The 7328-nt window shown below is 35.6% G+C and overlaps 1 non-coding gene across 1 annotated transcript; it reads left to right on the top strand.

The window, feature by feature from the left end:
• The first annotated feature begins 6522 nt into the window (after nt 1–6522).
• LOC138377686 (U6 spliceosomal RNA) lies at nt 6523–6628 on the top strand. Its single transcript, XR_011231850.1, has one exon. It is a non-coding gene; the product is annotated as a U6 spliceosomal RNA (small nuclear RNA).
• The last annotated feature ends 700 nt before the right edge of the window (nt 6629–7328 follow it).

The following is a 7328-nucleotide window of genomic DNA, read 5'->3' as shown; positions in this document are numbered from 1 at the left end:
ACTGTAACTTTAAAAACTATGTGATGTCACCTCACACCTGTTAGGATGGCTACTCTCAAAGAAAGAAAACAGAAACAAATGACAGCGAGAACATAGAAAAATTGGAACCCTTGTGCACTGTTTGTGGGATTGTAAAATGGTGCAACCACTATGGAAAACGTTATGGTGGTTCCCTAAAATAATTAAAAAATAGAACTACCATATCATCCAGCAATCCCTCTTCTGGATATACATCAAAAAAAATTGAAGTAGGGTCTTAAAAGATATTGCACACTGGGGCTTCTGAGGTACTAGCAATGTTCAATTCTTAAACTGTGGGCTGATTACACATTTACGCTTACTTTATGAAAAATCATTGAGCTGAAAACTTATGGTTTGTGATTTTTTTCTGTATGTATATTAAGCATTGATAAATTTTCAGGAAAAAAATAAACTGATATAATATTTCTTTCATGTCCAGTTAGCTAAAATTTAGATGCTTGACAATATAATCTCATGGTTAAGACTATAGTAAAAGAAGAACTCTCCTAAAAAATGGTGACCGTGCAGAAGAAAAGTTGGCATCACCTGGCAATATTTCATCTCAATCACATTTTAGTTGAGGAATCCCACTTCTGGGTATATATCCAAAGGCAAGTTGACAAATATATAAAATAATGTATGAACAAGATATGTACCTGCCAATGTTAAAAAAAAATCGAAGAATAATTTATAAGCTAATGAAAATGATTCCCCACATGGAGAGGAAAGAAAATGAATGGCCGTGGAGAGAATTTGTGTGACTTTTCTGAATGTGCATTCTTTCACGGTTATATTCTGGTCAATGTAAATAAATGTTTTACACAAATATAATACTAAACTAAGTAAAAATTAAAAACTTCTCTTAGAAGTAGATAGTAAATCATTCATGCATGAAGCAACATGAAACTTTTTAAAATTAATCCAGTGGGATTAGGGGAGATAAGTGGAGAAAATAGCATGGTTGCAAACTGCTGAAGTTGAATAATAGGACCATGGACATTCACTATATTGTTCCTCCTTTTTTAGTGTATGCTTGAAATTTTCAATAATAAAAAAATATATAAGGAAGGAAAAGAAATAAGGAAAATATACAAAAAAATATTCACAGTGATTATCTGGATCGTGAACAATTTTATGGTGAAGTATTTCCATGTTTTGCAATAAATATATATTACTTTTGTAAATGGGAAATAAAAATGACAATAGTGAAACAATATTAGAGCAGAAATTCAAGCTTTCCTTTTGACCTATTATAGCAAAGTTCTCTAAAATAACATATGAATTCATATTGCTGTGTAAGTATTTCTCATTCATAAGAAAGAAATGAGTCTAGTATCTTAATGCTCACATTTATCCTAAATATCACATTTGTCCACTAAACCTTGGCTAATTTTTCATTGTTTTTGTTTGGTTTTGCCTTATGAGTGATTTGTTTTTCTTGTTTGTGTATTCAAGTTATAGATTTGTTTTAACTGCACGTTGCCCTGAACATACAATTGCACATTATGTAAAATAGCACAATAATCATAAATATAATATTTGAAAGACATACATTAGAATTTAAAATGTATTTTAACCATTTATGTTTTATTCAATTTGATTGGAAGTTCTAATGAAGCTTAACCACATTACAATCCAAGAGACCAAAGGGTAAAGAAGCATCAGAAACGGTGGAGATGAGGACAAAGACCCACGACAAAGGGAGGAGAATTGAAAGGTCGCCAGTGGTTTTCTTAATGGGGATGTGATGAATGACAGAAGTGTCTTAGTGCAATAGTTTCACATCTGTTTAGGGAGATTTTTACCACTGCAGTTATAACTATGTTGTGCTTAATTGAAATTTTATTAATATATATTACAAATCAGAGGAAAATTTTTCTGAGACAGCTGTTGAAGGGTGACTAGATAATAAGTTTCCCATCATTATTTAGTATTCCTTCAAATGTGGAATTTACTGATGTTATTAGTTTGCTTATGGAAGAGAATATGCACACTGGGTATGCCCTAATCATTTTTTGCATTTTGTTGAGTTTTATGTTTTATTTTTTGACTGAATTTTATACATTTTTTTACTAAGTTTTTAATTGTCAGTTTATTCCTAGGGTTCTGTCAGAATTGATCCTTTTAAAATACAACCCATGTGTAAAAGAGCCGATGCAGTTCCACAGCAAAATCCAGTGTAGTGACGTGAGACGCTGTGTAGAGAGCTGATCAGACACAGGTTGGGGGGTAGGGGAGGGAGGAAGATAAGAGACCTGTAAACCAGGTATGAGAGGAAGCACCGTAGTGTCCAGACCAGCCTTTCCATAAGCCTTTACAGGGGCTCTGGCCACCCACAAAAACAGTCTGGGAGCAGAGAAAAGTCCAGCTGCATAGAATTCAATAGAGCACAGTGGTTACAAGTATGGATTTTGGTGTAGTTCACCTCAACTGAATCCTGGGTTGCACCTCTTACTAGCTGCAAGTGACCTTAAGTGAATTACTGAAACTTCAACTTTCTTTGGATAGTTACTTTATTCGTAATATGGGAATGACTATAGTAGCAACCACCCCAAAGGAATTAAAAGATCAAATGAGCATATATGTATATCGCACTTAGTAAAACACTTAACATGTAACTTTTTTAAATTTTTAAAGCACTTAACTGTATACTATTTATAGCTTAAGCACTACGTAAGTGTCACCTAATATTAGTAATATTATTACTATGAGTAGTGACTCTACATCTCTGGAATTAGACCATCTCTTGTTTGTCTATCTAAACCTTTGCTTTTTTGGGTTTTCTTTGCTGAGTATCTAAACCACATTTAGCTCTATACAAGATTCATTAATTTTTTCCTTATATCATTACACAAATACTACCTGAGTTTCTGAGTATCACCTATGTGCCATGCACTACTCTGTACTAGCTTTTCTTCACTTGTCAGACTATTTTATTCTTGCTTTTTTTTAAAAAAAATGTAATTCTCAGCACACTTTTTATATTCACCCCTCAACTCTAAGCATTCTGAGATCATTTCAGAAAAGCTACCTATGTGCTCACTGCTCTGCACACTTAATTAGATGACTTGATCTCTTGTCTGGCTTCTAATAACATGACACGAGGGTCTGAGAAACAAAAGAAGGTTTCTGGAACAATTTTGTGCATTAACAGGGAGCTCCAAAGATCAGTGCAGGAAGTCAATATAGGTCTGGAGAGGAAGATAGAAAGTTATTACAAGAGTCACTGCCTCCTCTATTTTCATAACAGAAACACTCTGTGCCTCCTGAAATCCTTGCAGACAGATGATAGAGCCAAAGCAATTGAAGAAAACCTGTTAGCAGAAGACATATAACTGATAAAGATAAGCTGTTTTGAATTTATGGAAATTGTGATCTGAAGACTAGATTAACCCTTTTGTAATTAATAAGTTTGTTTTCTTGTTAAGAAGCATGCAGGCCAGTAGCACGCAGAGCATCAGGCAAACAGATGCAGTGCCTCAGGCAATCAAACATTCTATTTAGGGTTATGGTTGAGTAAATTTTAACAGGCACATATTCCCTCCATAAGCAACTGAAAAACTAGAGCCAGTGTACAAAATAACTGTGTTTGGACATTAGATAGTAGGCAGTGCGGGATTGTAATCCCTCAAAGAAGAAAACAAACAATGTGAGTTTTGAGATTATCTCAGTTTTGCCTGGAGGCACTTCCCAGCTGGCAGCACAGGGACAGACAGACTGAAGAACACACAGCAAGGTCTCCGAGATGAGGGGACAAATTAGGATTTGGAGTTACCGAGATTTGCAACAGACTTCAGAATTCTGCATAAGGGTCCCCGCTAGTGTTGAGCTATGTCTGTACAAGTCAGGATTCACAAGGTCAGGCTAAGAAAAAATACCAGAGAAAGAACAACTACTGGAAAGCTGTGAATGGAAAAATAATCAAAGACTGTACAAGAAGATGTTCAAGCTCGAAGCAGGCAGATAGGAGAAACCTTGTTGAGCATTCTGATAATTCAGAAGAGAATCCAGAAAGTCCATACCATGTGATTAAGGTTAATCTGCCCTAGACTGAAGGCTACTCAGAACCAGCTATTTTTTTTAAGGCCTTGGAATTCTCAAGTTGATTTACAATACATTAAAAATCTGAAAGAAAAAAAATTAATGCTAAAGAATTAGAATGTTAGAATGTACAATATTCAATGTACAATGGAAAATTATTAGACTTACAAAGAAGCAAGAAAATGTGATGCATAAACAGGAGAATTACAACTCAACAGAAATGGACAAAAAAGGGGCAGGCATGATAGGATTAGCAGGGAGAGCCATTAAATGACATTAAACAGCTATGAATGTTTTGGTCAAATATTTAAAGAAAACCATAAACTTACATAGGAGAGATTGAAGACACAAAGGCAATATGCAAATTCTAGAAATAAAAGATGCAATATGTAAAATAAAAATTTCACGATCAGTGAACTTGAAGACAGGAAAATGCAAAATCTCCAAATAGAAACACTGAGAAAGAAAAAAGGAGGGCAATGAATAAACAGAACTGGTGTGAATTATGAGACAATATAAGTAGAATATGAGGAAAAAAAGAAGAGGAAGATTGGAGCAAAAAAAAATCATTTGAAGAAGTAATGACCACAAATTTTACAAATATGATGATCCAAGAAACAAGAAAAATCTTTGAAAAATATGCAAATTAGTGACTTTTCTTCAGAAAACTGGCGTCTTCAGGCAAACAGCTAACCTGACATCTAGTGAGGCAGATGCAGTTGAAGAGAGAAACAGGGCCTACGTATTTGTTTACTGGAGTAGGTGCCACCAAACACTATGTAAGCCAAAGAGAACACTTGGTTAAAATTTTTCAATGAATAGCTAAAGGCTGAGTGTGTGTTGAAATTAGAGTCTGCAGCCTCTGGAAGTCTCATACGTGGGAAGTTTGCACATTCCTGGAGACTCTTCCTCCAGGAACCCCACTAAGACCCAAGGGAAAGATTGGAGAGAATCCTGAGAAAGCTCTCCCATGGGACAGACTGTGATAGGGGAAGAGTAGCCACCACCAAAATATCTCCCTGACTCCTGTCCTCCGCAAGAGAAAAGGCCATTATCAGTAGAGAAAGTCTTCCAAAGCTGTCAAGCAATGGAATCCTACCACAGCTGGGGGAGAGACATTGGGAGCACCAGAAAAACTCAACCCAGAACTGTCTCCTAATTTCCTCTAAGGAATAAAAATATTAACATTGCAGGGGATAGGGCATCAAAAACATATCCTGAGGGAACTAGTAGAAATCCAATATTGCTGGGAAGAAAGAAGAAAAAAAAATAAGCTCTGTTCCTGGGGAAGGTGCAGAAATCTATGTTAGGCCCAGCATTAAATACTGAGCAAGAATGGAGCTTATGCTTCAGGATGCCTACCTAAGACTAAGGCTAAATTAGAACATTCAGGAGAACTCCATTCCCTCTCCCTGCTACCACTAATGCTAACTAGCATTGAATAGAATCTGCAGTGGAATAAGCAGGCGAGTGCTGGAAGAGACTGACTTTCCCTAGGAAGCAGTGAAAAAGGAAAACACAAAGTTAAGTGAGGAGGCCATCACTATGTGAAGTTAAAGTTTCTGGTGCAACAACAAACTTAAAAACCAACCTAACTCCTGACAAGATTAACGTTAACATTTGCTTACATTAAGGCCTAACAGAAAGAAAGGTGGGCTCAACTTCAAGCATAAAAATATTTACCTCAGTGTTTCCTATTTTTTACAATGTGTCTGCTTTTCACTGAAAAACTGTGATACACACAAAAAGGCAAGTCTGAACACAGTCTGAAGAGACAAAGCAATTATGAGAGCTACGTTCAGATATGACACAGATGGTACAACAATGGGACAGGAATCTAAAACAATTAGGATCTAAAGGACTCTGCTGCAGTGGTTCTCAGCTGGGAGGGAGGGTGGTGGAGGTTAACTCCAGTAGGTAGAGGCCAGAGAGGCTGTTAAACATCCCACAGTGTGCAGAACAATCCCTAACAAGAAAACTTCATCCAATCTAAAATCTGAACAGTGCCAAGGCTGGTAAATTCTGCTCTAATGGAAAAAGTAGACAGTATGCAAAATCACACAGGAAGTTTCACCGGAGAGATGCAAACCATGAGAAAGAATGTATTGGAAATTACAGAAATCAAACAGAAAGTAATAGAAAAGAAGGACACCTTTGACAAGCTCATCAGTAAACCCAAGGAAAGAATCAGTCAAGTTGAAGAAACGTAAATAGAAATGGCTCAAACTGAAATGTAAAGAGAAAGAAGAGTAGAAAAACCCTAAAAACAGAGCCTTAAAGAGATATGGGAATGTATCCAATAGAGCAACATAAGTATGATTGGAATCAATAGGTGAAGAAGAGAGAAAGGACAGAAATATTTCAAGTAATTAGGGCCAAAACTTTTCCAAAATTACTGACAGACATTAAACTACAGTCTAAGAACTTCATAGAACAAAACTGTCAAAAACCAAAGGCAATGTGCTCACTTTGGCAGCATGTATACTAAAATTGGAAAGATACAGAGATTAGCATGGCCTTTGCACAAGGATGACACAAAAAAATCCATTAAGAACACTAAACTGTACACTTAAATATAGTTAAGATTATAAATTTTGTTATTTTTTTTACTACAATTAAAATTTTAAAAAAAATTTTAAAACAGCAGAGAAAAATTTGAGGAGGCCAAAAAGAAAAGTCATATTGCTTAGAGAACATGCATTCTCAACAGCTATAGCATTGTTCTTGACAGTTATGAAAGTTAGTTCTTAGGGGGTGGGGCAAAAAACATATATTGCAATGGTCTGTGGCCCTTCATGGTATTTAACTTTCTCTATGGAGAAATTTAAATTTAATTAATTTTTTCTTGGGTGGAGATGTGACAATCATGATAAGAAGGTTTATTGAGACCATTATCTGGAGATGAGCAAGGACAAGAAGTACAGCAGACTTCTCATAGAAACCATGTAATCAAGATCACAATGGAATAAGATCTTTAATGTGATGAAAGAAAACAATATATTGTACTATAACCAGTGAAAATAAACTTTAAAAGTAATGCAGAAATACTGTCTCAGGCAAAATCTGAGAGAATTCATTCTCATCAGGAGTACTCCACAATAAATATTAAAGTAAGTTCTTTGAGCAGAAACAATATGACATAAGTAAAACCTTGGATCTGCAAAAAAAAAAAAAAAAAAAAAGAAGAAGGTATCTAGAATAGGATGAACATGACAGAAATGGCGGCTCATGCCTGTAAACCTGGCACTTTGTGGGCCTGAGGCAGA

This window comes from Eulemur rufifrons, chromosome 29 (genome assembly GCF_041146395.1).
Source record: "Eulemur rufifrons isolate Redbay chromosome 29, OSU_ERuf_1, whole genome shotgun sequence".
Classification (NCBI taxonomy): Eukaryota; Metazoa; Chordata; class Mammalia; order Primates; family Lemuridae; genus Eulemur; species Eulemur rufifrons.
Note: the sequence above shows the minus strand (reverse complement) of the source record. Positions and strands in the feature narration are given on the sequence as shown.